Source organism: Moschus berezovskii, chromosome 24, assembly GCF_049115385.1.
Source record: "Moschus berezovskii isolate FMDL1 chromosome 24, NW_MosBer_1.0, whole genome shotgun sequence".
Classification (NCBI taxonomy): Eukaryota; Metazoa; Chordata; class Mammalia; order Artiodactyla; family Moschidae; genus Moschus; species Moschus berezovskii.
In genome coordinates this window covers 40,093,278-40,111,028 of record NC_142483.1, presented here as the reverse complement: position 1 = coordinate 40,111,028, position 17,751 = coordinate 40,093,278, and positions in this window count along the sequence as shown.

The window sequence follows — 17,751 nt, the reverse complement described above, 5'->3', positions numbered from 1 at the left end:
ACAAACCTGGTGATTCTTCTCCCCTACCTCCCTCACCCATGCTTTGCATATTATTAAAATCAAATCATCTTGATGTCTGGGCTGAGAGACTTTTACTTCTTTCCTCATTGAAATCTATTTTGAAACTGATGGATGTGTGAAGAACATATGCAATGTAGATTAGCCTCAGAATGACTGATTTTTCATAATTCTGAGAAAAAGAGAGATTATTGCCCTTAGAAGGTGTCATCTATCTGCATACAATTTGGGTTAGAAAGAAAACGTCCTTATCAGGACGTTATTATATAGCTCTCAACCCAGCACCAGGAAACAGTGTAATTTGAGACAATGAATATCATCAATGTCATGAATTCCACGTAATTGTATTTCATTGAGAAAAAGAAGAATGTGTCTCCTTGTGCGTCTTCGGGTCGGGGGAGGTGGGGAAGAGAGAAGGACTGCACTGTACCATCTGGACTGTCAGAATAGAGATGAAAAATAGCATAGCCACTCACCCGGCCACTGGGAAGGCAGTCACATGTTCAGAAATGCAAAATATGAGCACAATTAAGCTAACGTAAAAAGAAATCAGCCTGACAGCTAATTATTCTCTGCAATCCAGCCTGCCCTGACTGAGCTCCTACTATGGGCCAAGGGCTGTGGCAGCTGCCTGGCAAATTCACTGCCCTCGTTGAATTCCTTCCACCAGTCCTTGTAACAGAAGAAGTCAAGACTCAACCAGCCTGCAAGTAAGTGACAGAGCCAGGATTTGAACCCTGTCTGCCAAGTTTGATATTATGACTCAAGGGACTGGAAGAGGCTCTAGCTGAATAAGTAAAGAACTGGCTCGTCAAGCTGAAAAGTCTAGGGGTAAAAGCTTCGGGCGTGGTGGGATCTAACGACAATGAGCAGGCTCAAACAACCTGATCAGGATACTCGCTGCCTCTCAGCTCCACTTCCTCTGTGTGGGCTTTTTTTCTCAGGATAGTTCATCCAGTATGGCAGCCTCTGAAAACCCCAAGCCTAAAATCCTCACAGCTCAGTAACTTCAGTCATTATTAAAAGTGGTTTTTACATTGCTTTCTCTCTGCACTAGTTTCTAGGAAAACCCTCAAGACTCAGTCTCCTTAGGGCAGCTTGGAACCCGTTGCTGAAGCGTTCACTGCTGGGGGGCGGGACAGGAAGATGATGTTCTGATTGGCCACACTTTGGTCATGTGCCCACCCAACCCCCAAACTGTGGATGAAGAAAATGGAATCTTTTAAAATGTGTAGCTATGAAGATCAACGTGTCCTTCCCAGAACAAGGATTAAGAGGGCAGCAACGCACAGTCCTCACCTCCCCTATCCAAAATTAATCCTCTTAACCTACCCTTAAAGATCCTACCATGCGCTAACACTATGGTGTTCAGTTCAGTTCAGTCGCTCAGTCGTGTCCAACTCTTTGCGACCCCATGAATTGCAGCACGCCAGGCCTCCCTGTCCATCACCAACTCCCGGAGTTCACTCAAACTCATGTCCATCGAGTTGGTGATGCCATCCAGCCATCTCATTCTCTGTCGTCCCCATCTCCTCCCACCCCCAATTCTTCCCACCATCAGAGTCTTTTCCAGTGAGTCAACTCTTCACATGAGGTGGCCAAAGTATTGGAGTTTCAGCTTTAGCATCAGTCCTTCCAATGAACACCCAGGATTGATCTGCTTCAGAATGGACTGGTTGGATCTCTTTGCAGTCCAAGGGACTCTCAAGAGTCTTCTCCAGCACCACAGTTCAAAAGCATCAATTCTTCGACGATCAGCTTTCTTCACAGTCCAACTCTCACATCCATACATGACCACGGGAAAATCCATAGCCTTGACTAGACAGACCTTGGTTGGCAAAGTAATGTCTCTGCTTTTTAATATGCTATCTAGGTTGGTCATAACTTTCCTTCCAAGGAGTAAGCGTCTTTTAATTTCATGGCTGCAATCAGCATCTGCAGTGATTTTGGAGCCCAAAAAAATCAAGTCTGACACTGTTTCCACTGTTTTTCCATCTATTTCCCATGAAGTGATGGGACCAGATGCCATGATCTTTGTTTTCTGAATGTTGAGCTTCAAGCCAACCTTTTCACTCTCATCAAGAGGCTTTTGAGTTCCTCTTCACTTTCTGCCATAAGGGTGGTGTCATCTGCATATCTGCTGCTGCTGCTGTGTCACTTCAGTCGTGTTCGACTCTGTGTGACCCCATAGACGGAAGCCCACCAGGCTTCCCCGTCCCTGGGATTCTCCAGGCAAGAACACTGGAGTGGGTTGCCATTTCCTTCTCCACTGCATATCTGAGGTTATTGATATTTCTCCCGGCAATCTTGATTCCAGCTTGTGCTTCTTCCAGCCCAGCGTTCCTCATGATGTACTCTGCATGTAAGTTAAATAAGCAGGGTAACAATATACAACCTTGACGTACTCCTTTTCCTATTTGGAACCATTCTGTTGTTCCATGTCCAGTTCTAACTGTTGCTTCCTGACCTGCATACAGGTTTCTCAGGAGGCAGGTCAGGTGGTCTGGGATTCCCATCTCTTTCAGAATTTTCCACAGTTTATTGTAACACTATAGTGTAAATTGGCTTATTTCTGCAAAGGCACATTCTTATCAGCATATCCTGGGTACCCGGAAGAACACCTGGTACATAAGAGCTGTGGAATATTTGCTCAGTAAAAGAATGAATGAATCAGAGACACCAAACCTGCCTCTCAACTACAGGGTTTATGTGATGGGGCCTCTTCGATGGGAGACTAAATGATCAGCACCCCCACTAAGTGCTTAACAAATGCTCAGCACCTGTGCATCCAGGCAAGCAGAGAACAAGCCCCTGCTCCTGTGCCTCCAGCAGGCAGCAGAAGGATGCGAACACCTGCCCCAGAGGGTTGGGAGGAAGACCCACTGCCCGCCCTCCAGGAGGGGCACCTGCCACTCACTGCACAATCCCTGAGGCTTCATTATTGACCGAAGACATATCATTCAGTTCAGTTCAGTCACTTAGCCGTGTCCGACTCTTTGCTACCCCATGAATCACAGCACCCCAGGCCTCCCTGTCCATCACCAACTCCCGGAGTTCACTCAAACTCATGTCCATCGAGTCGGTGATGCCATCCAGCCATCTCATTCTCTGTCGTCCCCGTCTCCTCCCACCCCCAATCCCTCCCAGCATGTTGCTGCTGCTAAGTCACTTCAGTCGTGTCCGACTCTGTGTGACCCCATAGACGGAAGCCCACCAGGCTCCCCCATCCCTGGGAGTCTCCAGGCAAGAACACTGGAGTGGGTTGCCATTTCCTTCTCCAATGTGTGAAAGTGAAAAGTGAAAGTGAAGTCGCTCAGTCGTGTCCGACCCTTAGCGACCCCACGGACTGAGCCTACCAGGCTCCTCCATCCATGCGATTTTCTAGGCAAGAGTACTGGAGTGGCTTGCCATTGCTGAACATTTTTGACCAGAGATGTATCAATACGTTCTTAGAGACTGATACAATTAATATCACTGTGCAAAGTTGTTAGAGCTTAAAACTGATCAAGCCTTCATTATATGAAACTTACAACTGTCGTCATCATTCACGTTTTGCTCTGTTATGCTTTTGTTACAACCTTGCATATATTATACACGTTTATTACCATAAAATTTTCAAAAATGACATATCACAAAATTTCTCATTTCTAAAGGAGCCCCCCCCACACACACATGAACATCCAGTTTGTCAAATACCAGGTAAAATAAATGAAAATATTCTAGAGGAAACAATACCCACAGAACTTTAAAAAAAAAGTGCTGCCCATAAGTGTAGCCTGCTCTTCCACAGACTGGGAAAGCACAGTGAAACATGGTATATTTGTAATAGCCTGTTCTCCTGCACACAGGTGCCTGCTATATATAGCCTATCACCCTCTAACAAAACACTGGATGCTTTAGTAAGACATACAATGTTTCAAATAAAGGCATTAGGTGCAAAAAAGTTGTTGATATTTATTCAAATGCTGTGTTTCCATATTCACTGACATAACAAATCACCATCCACAGGCATGGTGGTGCCTGTGTTAGTTTTGATAAAAAAAAAAAAATCCCCTGGTCAGCAATATATAAAAGCACAGACTGCAGAGCCCACCCCCAGGAGATCCTATCCATAAATCCTCGGGGAGGCCCAAGAATTGGCACTTTGTGTAAGTTCCCAGGTGCTGCTGTTTCTTCAGGAACCAGTTTGAGAACCAAGTTTTTCTGCAGTGAAATTTTAATACTAATATTAATAGTATTTCCAGTGTTCGGTCAGCAGCTACTGAGTGCCCCAGGGGTTCATGGGGCGGTACAGCAGGGAGTTGGCTAGAAAAGACAAGTTTGCTCATTTTAATCAGTCCCTAAAAGGAAGCCTAAGACGCAGGAGAAGCTTGCTCCCCTGCAGAGATACCCACCCCCCCAACAGAGATGCCCACCCCCGCAGCAGACTTCTAGACTCCTTCTCAAACTTTGGTCCTCTGACCACTGACCTCATGACCCCCCAGAGATGACTAGACAGTAACTTCCAAAGAAATGTGTTTAGGAATGACACCAGGAGATAGTTTTAAGGTGCATAGAAAGAGATTTACTGTGAGGGATTGCCCTCACCTGGTTATGGAAGCTGAGACATCACAGTCAACCACAAGACACAAGTGCGGAAGGCTGGTGGGGTAGCTCCAGTCCAAGTTCTAAGGCCAGAGAACCAGGGCAGCCAGTGGTGTACGTCCCTGAAGATGACTTATAAAACCCAAGAAACAGCAGCACTGAGGTCCAAGGCAGAGGAAGATGGATGACTTTACCCTGCCGAGAGCGAATTTGCAGTCTCTCTGCCCTTTTATGCTAATCGGGCCTGCTGTGGAGTGGATGACATCTGCCCATTTTGGTGAGGGTGACCTGGATGGCTCAGCCAGGTACCAGGGCTGGAGGTAACAGGAGGACCCATGGTCCAGCCATGCTCTCCTGAGGGACATCCCCACAGAGGCCTGGCCCGGGATCTCCAAAGTCAACAGGCTCTTATTTAAATAGAAGACCCACTGCATCAAGGCCTGCTGGGTGGTATTTCAATGTAACTAGTCAGTAACAAGAATTCCCTGAGTTCTCTTAGAATCAGGCCCTAGAAACAGCTGATACACGCAAGAGCGGAAGAAAGGAAAGGATTTGTTAAGCAGAGGCACCCATAGCATGCCAGGCCCGTTACACACACAATTGCTTGAATCCCTGCCAGACCCTATGAGATGGGTATAATTAGCCCCCTTTTACAGCTCTGGAGATACTAAGGGTCAGAGACGTTTACTAACAATAGCTAGCCCAGCTAATAAGAAGCCAGAATCAAGCCCACCGTATTGATTCCAAATACTGCCCTCTGTCTGCCATGTGGGACAATGGAAACAAGGCAGGGCAGTAACAAGGAAGAGGCTCAAGGACTCAGACGCTTCTAGCATCCAGTGAAGACTGTTGGGGAGAAACCGTGAAGAGGGACAGACGGAGGAAGTGGTGGTCTGGGAAACTCACTGGACACTGAGAGGACACCCCCCCCAAGCTTTCCGCAGAACAACATACCTGCCCAACTTCATATCAAGCTGAAAGCAACTTCACGAGATGAAAGTCAAACCACCCACCTGAACCCTGAGGAAGGCCTGGTGTGGAAGTTTCCAAGTTTCCGCGGTTCTTACTTCCCCTTGTTCTGAAGTGTCATCCCCTGACTCTGACTCACGGTGTTTCCCGTTTCACTGTCTGGAAAACAGCAACCCCAAGACATGTAGCCCTGTGAGTCTTAACTGAGTGATTTATATGAAAAGGCTTGATCCTGAGAGGAAGTCCTGCAGAGATGCCCAGTGTCCTCATTGTCATTCAAACGTCAGTGAGCAGCGCATGCCAAGAATTTGATATGAGCTTCCCAAGGACCATGAAATTACATTTTTGCACACTGTGTTTAAAACATGCCAAACACTATTTTTTTTTCTGTACCACTGGTGGCTAAGACGGTATTTTTTTAAGACACCATAAGGAAAAGTGAAGCAAGAGTGGTCTCTTGTGGAAGTAAACAGTATGTACAATAATTCATAGAACATGAATCACAAGGGGTGGTGTTTCAGAAGCACATTGGTGGGAAATGGCCAGTTTTCAGAGCGGGTGGTTTTTGAAGGTGCAGGCCTGAAATCTGAGCCTACTTGGGATTCTTTCCTTGGGGCCATGAAATTTTGGTTCCTCCTGTTGACCGCCAGCCTTCCCCCTCCACACCCCTCCATCAGTCAGGGGAGTCTGAAGCAGGTGTTCTGGAGATATGCTCTGATATTCAGCCTTCCAGTGAGTTTCACTGGCTTTGTGTGGGGCATACAACTGCATTTTCTTCAAACATCACTGTCGAAGTGGGGCCACGCAACTAAAGGCTTTCCTTCCTGGATACCCACTCAAAACCGGGCTGCACAACATGGATGGACCTAGAAACTGTCATCCTGAGTGATGTAAGTCAGATAGAGGAAGTGAAATAGTATATGATACCACTTGTATACAGAATCTAAATTTAAAAAATGATACAAATGAACTTACAAAACAGAGACAGGCAGAGAATGAACCTAGGGTTACTAGGGAGGAGGGTGGAGCCGGGAGAGAGAGTTTGGGATTGTCATGTGCACACCAGCGTTTTTAACATGGACAGGAACCTGCTGCATAGCACAGGGAGCTCAGCTCCCTGTTCTGTGATGACCTAGATGTGTGGTATGTGGGGAGAGAGGCTCAAGAGGGAGGGAATATGTGTATACTGAAAGCTGATTCACTTCGTTGTACTGCAGAAACTAACACAACATTGTAAAGCAATTAGCTCCAATAAAAATATAATACATTACATACACACCTCATATACTTTTTTTTTAATGATAATCAACAAGGACCTACTGTATAGCACAGGGAACTCTGTTCAATATTATGTACAACCTAAATGGGAAAATAATTTGAAAAAGAATGGCTACATGTATAACTGAATTACTTTGCTGTACACCTGAAATGGACACAACACTGTTAATCAGCTATATTCTAATATAAAATCAAAAGTTTTCTTTTAAAAAAAACCTGGGCGGCAAGCCATTGACAGCCCCTCGTCTTGGTTTGTGTCCAGGAAAGACAAGGAAGGACTAAGGCTGGCACAGGAGGAACAAAACTCAGAGGCTGGCAGGAGCCCCAAAATACTTGGGAGATTTCTCCACAAAGCATGCACGCTGTTTTATGTCCCCGTATTTTGATGAACATTTTGCCATTTTATTAGGCTGTGCCAGAACTGGATGATGACTTGTGTTTCAAGATTTGGGAAGCCAATTTCACATAAAACGAGTTTATCTACTATGAAATTAGACATAAACACCGAGATCATCTAAAATATGTCAACCATACAAAGAATAAAAGGTGGGCATTTGTGCAGCCAAGAACGAGCCAAAACTAAGAATGAACATTGCCAGGACCCCCATGTGCCTCTCCAAGCACACCCACTCCAGGGATAAGCCCCAGGCTAACTTTTATGACAGTCATCTCACTTTTCTTTGTAGCTCTCACATGTGTTTGTATTTCTAAGCATACATTTATCTTGAGTTGCCCTTGAACTGCATATAAATGGACCTGTTGTGACTCACTTCTCTGCTCTATAATATTCCATTGTACACATCGACTCCTTTTGATGAACATTTGGGTTATTTTCCATGTTTTCCATTTTAGCACAAACTGCTGAGAACAGTCTCACTGTTGTTGTTTAGTCACCAAGTCTTATCTCTTTTGTGACTCCATGGACTATAGCCCACCAGGCTCCTCTGTCCATGGGGTTTCCCAGGAAAGATACTGGAGTGGGTTGCCATGTCTTTCTCCGGGGATCTTCCCAACCCAGGGATGGAACTCACATCTCCTGCACTGGCAGGAAGGTTCTTTACCACTGAGCCAGCAGGGAAGCCCCAAGAGTGTCATACCATCACCTGAATCCCATAGGCAAGGGATCCTCCAGACTGGAAGTTGGGTGCACATTTTCTGTAAGTGGGAAGACAGTAAATATATGGAACTTTACAAGCCAGACAGACCCTGTCTCTCCCAGCTGTCCAACTCTGCCATTGTATCATAAAAGCAACCATGACCAGATGTCAACAAATAACATGACTGTGCTGCAAACCTTGAAACAACAGCAGATGGCAGGCTGGCTTTGGGCTAGAGTCCCATAGTTTGCTGACTTCTGCTAAGGATGGCCTGCTGAGGAGTGGAAACGCTGGGGCCGCCCCATCACACAGCTCCATGGCAACCAGAGGGCGCACTGCACATCCTGCTGCAGCCCAGGCTGCTGAGCCAAGGGCATGTGCACCCGACTCTGCCGCTTGAGGCCACTCTTCCCCGAAGTGGTTTTGCAAGTTTGCATTCCCACCAGTGGAGAAAGATGCCCCCTTCACTCACATTCCCACCATCCTTGGTATCAGTCATTTTGGGTGAATTTACAGGTAATATGGTAGTTTGGGTTTGTATTTCACTAGTAAGTGGCTATGGAGAAGGCGATGGCACCCCACTCCAGTACTCTTGCCTGGAAAATCCCATGGGCAGATGAGCCTGGCAGGCTGCAGTCCATGGGGTCGCTAAGAGTCGGACGTGACTGAGCGACTTCACTTTCGCTTTTCACTTTCACGCACTGGAGAAGGAAATGGCAACCCACTCCAGTGTTCTTGCCTGGAGAATCCCAGGGACAGGGCAGCCTGGTGGGCTGCCGTCTATGGGGTCGCACAGAGTCGGACACAACTGAAGCGACTTAGCAGCAGCAGCAGCAGCAGTAAGTGGCTGAGTCCTAATTTCATGCATTTCTGACAGCCACCTTACTCTTCTGTAAACTGAAGGTAAGTCCTTTTTCCTTGGGCACTTGTGTGTGACAGAAGGCCTGTGCTGCTCTGTCTCCCTCTCGTCCCTGTGCCCAAACCAGGCTTGCACATTGCAGAGGCAACGATGTTGATAATTCAAATGATGTCTCAGATGTTTAAAGCTTTCCTACTGAGGAGAGACAGGTGACCAAGACAGATGGTTGAGGAACTTCCCTGGTGGTTCAGTGGCTGAGACTCTCGCCTCCCAGTGCAGGGGGCTTGGGTTTGCTCTCTGGTCAGAGAACCAGATCCTGCAACTAAGACCCGGCACAGCCAAATAAATAAATTAAAAAAAAATACTGGTGGTTGAGGCTGAGGCCATCTGGCAGGGGAAGGGACCAAGATAAATCATATTAGAATCCTGAACCCTTACTACTGAAGAAGGCAGCATTAGCAGCTGTCTAAGTGGTTTCCAGGGGACCCTGGATCTTATAAAACTGACTTGACTATGGGACGTGGAAAGTTAGGGTGTAAGTCCAAGTGGAGAAAGTCCCTATTACCACGCCTCCTTCACCAAAGCTACAAGTTCTGGGTTGTTTGTCTGTATGTGGGTTCATCTGTTTATAAGTTCAATCACTATATCATATATTATTTTAAAAGAATTTATAAGCACATGTAACAGCTATAGACCATTATTCAATATTCGCGAACGTACAGAAAGCCAATCCGAGAAACATGCCCCCAACGGATACACAGTCATCCCTTGGTATCTGCAGATTGGTTATGCAAAACCCGAGGATGCTCAAGTCCCTTCTATAACCATTCACACTGAAGTTGTCCCTCCATATCCATGGATGCAGAACATCAAATGATATGATATAGCTAGGGTTTAAGATATGGGTGCTGATATCACCTGCTGAGTGGATGACCTTGGGCTGATGTTCCACCTCTCTGAAAGTATTCCCTAATGTGAAAAATGCGAGTAATGATGGGCCTTCTCTCACTGGCTTCAGTTCAGTTCAGTTCCGTTGCTCAGTCGTGTCCGACTCTCTGCAACCCTGTGAATCACAGCACACCAGGCCTCCCTGTCCATCACCAACTCCCGGAGTTCACTCAAATTCATGTCCATCAAGTTGGTGAAGCCATCCAGCCATCTCATTCTCTGTCATCCCCTTCTCCTCCCGCCCCCAATCCCTCCCAGCATCAGAGTCTTTTCCAGTGAGTCAACTCGTCGCATGAGGTGGCCAAAGTATTGCAGTTTCAGCTTTAGCATCAGTCCTTCCAATCAACACCTAGGACCGATCTCCTTTAGAATGGACTGGTTGGATCTCCTTGCAGTACAAGGGACTCTCAAGAGTCTTCTCCAACACCACAATTCAAAAGCATCAATTCTTCGGCGATCAGCTTTCTTCACAGTCAAACTCTCATATCCATACATGACGACAGGAAAAACCATAGCCTTGACTAGATGGACCTTGGTTGGCAAAGTAATGTCTCTGCTTTTTAATATGCTATCTAGGTTGGTCATAACTTTCCTTCCAAGGAGTAAGCGTCTTTTAATTTCATGGCTGCAATCAGCATCCGCAGTGATTTTGGAGCTCCCAAAAATAAAGTCTGACACTGTTTCCACTGTTTCCCCATCTATTTCCCATGAAGTAATGCCATGATCTTAGTTTTCTAAATGTTGAGCTTCAAGCCAACTTTTTCACTCTCCTCTTCCACTTTCATCAGGAGGCTTTTGAGTTCCTCTTCGCTTTCTGCCATAAGGGTGGTGTCATCTCCATATCTGAGGTTCTTGATATTTCTCCCAGCAATCTTGATTCCAGCCTGTGCTTCTTCCAGCCCAGCGTTCCTCATGATGTCCTCTGCATATAAATTAAATAAGCAGGGTGACAATATACAACCTTGACATACTCCTTTTCCTATTTGGAACCAGTCTGTCGTTCCATGTCCAGTTCTAACTGTTGCTTCCTGACCTGCATACAGGTTTCTCAAGAGGCAGGTCAGGTGGTCTGGTATTCCCATCTCTTTCAGAATTTTCCAGTTTGTTGTGATCCACATAGTCAAAGGCTTTGGCATAGTCAATGAAGCAGAAATAGATGTTTTTCTGGAACTCTCTTGCTTTCTCCATGATCTAGCGGATGTTGGCAATTTGATCTCTGGTGCCTCTGCCTATTCTAAAACCAGCTCGGACATCTGGAAGTTCACGGTTCACGAATTGCTGAAGCCTGGCTTGGAGAATTTTGAGCATGACTTTACTAGTGTGTGAGATGAGTGCAATTGTGTGGTAGTTTGAGCATTCTTTAGCATTGCCTTTCTTTGGGATTGGAATGAAAACTGACCTTTTCCAGTCCTGTAGCCACTGCTGAGTTTTCCAAATTTGCTGGCATATTGAGTGCAGCATTTTCACAGCATCATCTTTCAGGATTTGCAATAGCTCAACTGGAATTCCATCACCTCCACTAGCTTTGTTCGTAGTGATGCTTTCTAAGGCCCACTTGACTTCACATTTCAAGATGTCTGACTCCAGGTCAGTGATCACACCATCGTGATTATCTTGGTCGTGGAGATCTTTTTTGTACAGTTCTGTTTATTCTTGCCACCTCTTCTTAATATCTTCTGCTTCCGTTAGGTCCATACCATTTCTGTCCTTTATCGAGCCCATCTTTGCATGAAATGTTCCCTTGGTATCTCTAATTTTCTTGAAGAGATCTCTTATCTTTCCTAATCAGTTGTTTTCCTCTATTTCTTTGCATTGATTGCTGAGGAAGGCTTTCTTATCTCTCCTTGCTATTCTTTGGAACTCTGCATTCAGATGCTTATATCTTCCCTTTTCTCCTTTGCTTTTTGCTTCTCTTCTTTTCACAGCTATTTGTAAGTCTCAGTGTTAAATGAGATAATACATGGGAAAAGCCAGCTATGTTTCAGGGAAAAAGTAAAAGCAGTAAAGGCAGGCTGGTGCTGTCTTAGTAGTTTTTTTTAAAATGCAGTCAGAAATATAGTGGAATCTCCCTTAAATAAATCCATGTAAACTCTTCTGCCTCAGGACCACTTGTCTTCTATTGAAGAAGTAGACTTGGCTTGGTTAGATAAGGGGAGGCCAAGAGCCCAGTGACTTTCCCTCTTTGCTCTGGCTGCCAGGAAGCTGAGATTCCATAACCAGAGGGCAGAGGGGACATGTTAGGAAAGGGGCACATGAATGTGAGCCACAAAATGCACATATGAAACTGAAAGTCCTTCAGACATGCCTGACTCTCTGAGACCCTATGGATTGTATAGTCCACGGGATTCTCCAGGCCAGAATACTGGACTGGGTAGCCATTCCCTTCTCCAGCAGATCTTCCCGACCCAGGAATCAAACTGGGGTCTTCTATATTGCAGGCAGATTCTTTAACAGCCAAGCTACCAAGGAAGCCCCATGCACATATTAATGTAAGTATAAATAGAGACAGTAGTCAAAGAATATATAACCAAAATATGTATGAATGAAAGAGATGAATCAGGTGACTTTAATTAAAACATTATTTTATGGATTTTGTTATCTATTAGTTTTTAATAGTTGTGATTTGCTGTGATGTCTTTTCTTATCCCAAATACATATTCACTTTCAGATTCACTTTTATAATTGTATGTTCTTCTTCTTAAAAGGGTGCCTCTAGAACTTGGATCAACCCCTGCAAGACATGGAAAAGTTGACAGTGTCCTTCCTACTAGAAGATTCTCCAAGGGACATGGCTGCAGGGGAAGCTCTCAAGCTGTGGTCCCTACATTGGCAGCATCAGTCTTACCTGGAAACTTGTCAGCAATGCAGATTCTCAGGTCTCACCCCAGGCCTCCTGAATTCTACACTGTGAGGTGCAGCCCAGTGACCTGTTTTCATAGACACTCCAGGTGAACTGGAGGCACTCTGAAGCGTGCAACCCATTAAATCCAAGGGAATCAATTTCCAGATCCTCAAAGTAAAAACACACATTTGTACTTTTACCTAAGATGGATCAGCTTGAGACCCGACGTATGATCTACCATCTCTCAATACCCACAGTCCCATCTTCTACCTTATCAGAGGGCAGGCCTCTCACAAACCCAGAATCCACTACTCTGGGTGCACAGCCATGGTGTGTTTTTATTCTGGGGCACCAAAGGGTCCATTTCTGTTGGGCTTCCCTGATAGCTCAGTTGGTAAAGAATCTGCCTGCAATGCAAGAGACCCCCAGTTCAATTCCTGGGTCAGGAGGATCTGCTGGTGAAGGGATAGGCTACCCACTCCAGTATTCTTGGGCTTCCCTGGTGGCTCAGCTGGTAAAGAATCTGCCTGCCATGCATGAGACCTGGGTTGGGAAGATTCCCTGGAGAAGGGAATAGCTACCCAACCCACTCCAGTATTCTGGCCTGGAGAATTCCATGGACTGTATAGTCCATGCGGTTGCAGAGTCAGACATGACTGGGTGACTTTCACTTCAAAGGGTCCAGGTGAAATACTTTTCATGTAGCAACCTGCCTTTTCCCTTCCTCCTTGTTGGCAAACAACGCCTTGCTCCAGAGTTTGTCTCCATGCATTTCATTCCTGCAGCAAACTAGAGCGCAACCTCCTGCCAGCATTTCTCCACCTTAGAACCCGAAGGGGAGATGACTATTACTGGACATGCATTACCACATCTATTAGGACTGAAAAATGAAGTCAGACTTTTCCGGTGAGCAAATAAGCCACAGTGCCAATTAGCCTGAAAACAAGGATCGACTTAGCCAATTAGATTAAATGATGCATATATTTTTCTAAATTGGATGTGTTAAGCCTGCAGCTTCAAGGTTCTGATGCAAACATATTTAAGGGAGGTCATAAGATAAAGGCACTTATTCTTAAAAATATATTATCAGAGATATGTTACATTGAATATTATTTCTAAATTTCCCAGCACTCGAGTATTTCAGGTTATACAAAGTGCCTCTAAATTGAAAAATAACAGATACAAAGAATTATCATTTGATAAATCTTGGAAGGCCTTTCTGAAATACATACCACAAAGTGCAAATGTAAATGACTCTTAATAACTGAACAAAGCTTTTTGCAAGTCAGTGGTTTCCAGTTCTCTGCTTACAACAAAATTGAAAGAGATCCCAATTAATTTGTCCACAAATGGATTCTTAAAGATAAGTCCTTATCATAAAGTACTCGGTAATTTTTTGGCAATATTGCTAAGTTCAAATAATTAAGATATCTATATGCACAGATATTTATATGTAATAGCTATAAAAATTCTTTGTATTCCTATCCACTTATTTCTGTGAAGGCGGTTACATCTATGAAAATAAGAAAACGGATGATAATTGACACTGAAATTCATCTCATTCTGCGATGATGTTCCAGTGGTGTTCATCCAGACACACGCAATTCAACTAGAGAAGGGAAAAGAAACAAAACTGTTATGTAATCAAGGGAAATTTGTTCAATAAAATACTACCTTTTCAATAATTATCAAAATACATATTTATGCCATTCATATAGTAATTGCAATATTAGCTCAATCCTGGAAAAAAATGTTTTTAATACTTAGAGCTTTACGATCACAGAAGATACGTTAAAACTTCTATTTAGCAATATATTATATATATTTATATATATATATTTTGTGGCACACTTTGTGTGCACAGCAAAACTTATAAAGGATTGAAATATGTTCAATTAGTATAAAATTCTGTGGTGGGAAAGGAATAAAGAAGAATGTGTTTGAATGTACTTTTATTTTTATTTATTTTCAAATATTTTGGCCATGCAGCACAGCATGTGGGATCTTAGTTCCCTCACCAGGGATTGAACCTACATCCCCTGCAGTAGAATGGTAGGTAACAAACTTCAATGGTTTTTAGATTTAAGTAAATATATTTAAAAGACTGACTTTCAGTGTTGTTTTAAAACATCCCTAAAAAATCAGTTTATAGCGACTCAGATAGGCTTTCCAAGGACAGAAGCCAGATCTTGGCTTCCATTCGGTCTTCTCGCTAAGCAGGTATCAAGCTTTGCAAACAAGCGGGAAGTTTCCTTCAAGAATTTGACCAGCCTGCCATGGAAGCTGCCCTTAGCCCTGCTCCACTCAGAGCAGGGTTTCCTCAGTGTTTCCAACGATGCAAGAAACCCTGGCCTTGGAAAGGTGGATATTGAAGGAAGACCAGGCTCTTCCAGGAGGGCATTTCTGTCATGTGGAGGCAGTACAGACCCCAGACTGGCCACACCGCCTCCTCACACATCCCCTGCTCAGGCACAGAGGTTCCTCTGAGCTGTGGGGAAAGACTCTGGGCCAGGCCTCTCCAGAGGAAAATGAGGAAAACATATTCCTCCCTGGGATCCCTGTTTAAAGGCTGTAGGACTGGTCCTTGGTACCAAATCTGATTTGGTCATGATTCTAACGAACATGCACACAGAGCCTGTCGCGCGCCAGGCAGCGCACCTTGCACGGAATAACCCACTCAGTCCAACTTGTGCATATGGATTCTTGTCATCATCCCGCGTCATGGATGGGAAAACTGAAAACAAGATGGTATAACTTGCATAATTTGGCACAAAGCTCATCAGTGGTACAGCTAGGACTTACCTCAAATGGTGTGGATCTGAGGTCCAAACCTCACCCTGATGCTCTACAGTGGCATCCACACAGGATGCTCTAGTCCACTTGCTCCATGGCAGGCCGAGGATTCAGGCTTCCCGGGCGCAGCCTCTTGGAGAGGGAAGGCGGGGCCGAGGTGGGATCCGTGGTTCTTCGGCTGTCCGCAGGTGTACTGGGCCGGCCTCGGCTTGTCAGGCAGACTAACCCATGGGACTTCATAAACACCCACCCTGCCTTACAGCGCATGTGTTCTGGTATCAGCAGGCACTTTCCATCTCGAGACTACCCTTCACCCTGTAGCAATTCATGACTTTTATAAAGGCCCATGAAAATTGCCACAACACAGAACTGGCACGGCAGGATCCCACAGGGGCCAGATCAGCAACCTCCTTCTAGACACTGTCATGACTCAGGCAGCAGTAGGCACAGGGGCCACCCCTCTGAAACCCTCCTGGCTCGTGCTTCCTCTAGACCATGAATCCCATCTTAACCTGTAAGAACCTGAGAGAAAGGAACTGCCGTGCTTAAGGTAAAAGAGAGAACTGCTTCCAGGCTCTGGAAAGACTTGGATAAATGGCAACAAGAATTGCAAGTGAGTCAGTGCCTGGGATAAAGAGGCCAAGGTGAAGAGGGTAGGCACAGGACAAAGGTCATCAAAAGTGGCTCTGACCCATATGTGAAGGACGGTTAAATCATGGCGTGGCAGACAAACTGGAGTGGTATTAGTCAGGGCTGAGCTGTAAAAAAACAAAATAAAGTTTTTATTCATCCAGTTTTACGCTTCCCTGAAAGACTTTGCTCCCGTGTTAGCCCTCTATATAATGTGCATATATGTGAGTACATAAAAGAGAAACAAAATGACAACTCAAAAAAAAAAAAAAGAATTCTTTTAATAAAAATTACTCATAAAAATCCTAATAAATTTCCAAGAGCAAGATATTTCTTAGTACATTTATAAAAGAACATTTGGTCCTTTTACAAAAAGCTCCCTTTTAATTTAAATACATTTCTTATTTACAGATTACACATAAAATATCATCTATAGTTGCAAAGCATATTGCACATTACAGACAGAAGCATTTGTGTATTTCAATAGGTTTTCCCAGAGTTTCCAACTCTAGATTTTTTTCCTTTTGTAAAAACAGATTTACCTTTCTTGGGCATAATAAATAAAAAATACAGCTTGTGTTTCGCTATTTAAAACTAAAAATACCTTTCAAAATATTATTTCTCTGCCTCACAGAAACAGAGAAGGGGGTAATGAATCGGGAAGGTCCACAGGTACTTGACATTCTCGCCAGATTCACATCCAGATTCAAGTTGGGAACACAACCCTGAGCCCTGTAAAACCTGGAGACACAGCCCAGAGACCCCCCTTCTCACTTTCACAAGAGTCCCTGCCCTGCAGGAACAGGCACTAGAGAAGGAGCTGGATGTCTGGGAATGCAAAAGGAAAGAAAGATCAAGATTTTTTTTTTCCCTAAAGTTCCTGCTCAGCCACTGTAGGGCTAGGGCAATCATCCAGCCCGACCTGTTAACCAGCATTAAATTTGAAGTCAGCAAAAGAGAAAGACCTCTGGAAAAAAGGAATGTCTGATACCGAGTCTGTGAAACCCAAAGCAAAGGATGACAGTTTGCAATCATTCAATCAAGTGAGCTAAGAAAATGGCTGAGGGGTGTTTTTCTTTGGTAGGGGACATGGCGTGGAGGTGAGAGAGGAATTCAGCTGAGACCCTCAGACTGCACCATGGCACTTATCCAGCCAGGGAGCTAGAGACCTTGATTTGCACAGACACCATCTGGGAGCATAAATACCGAGAAAACCACTGAAGTGTGTGCTCTTGCCCTGTGACCCAGGACAGCCTCAGAACCTGGGGATGCAGAAGCTCTGAAGCACAGAATTGAACCTGGAAGCTGATTTTCACCCAGGCCAGGACAATCAGAGAGCTAGCAAACACTTCCCTCATCACCTCCTCCTCCTCCAGGAAACGGAATCCCTCAGTTATACCATCTCAACCCACGAAGCCTGCCCTGGAACGATTTAGAACTCTGTGGGGGTAGATTTCAACTCAACCCACAAAGGCAGCTGTAAGGTAGTTTCCCACAAAGATTTGGCAAAACCATTTTCACTGAGTCAACTAAAGCGGAGTCTTTAGACACTAGCTGCACATGGGAATGCAAGGATGGTTCGGGCTGTTCCAAACCATGGAATGCTTGGGATCAGGGCGTTCCCAGGGCAAGTCACAAAGCAGGGGACTTCCCCTGACACTCCTCTCCTCAGCCCTCCCCTCCGTGATCTCTTTCAACACAGAATAGAAGGCAAAGCAAAAACCCTGCAGGAT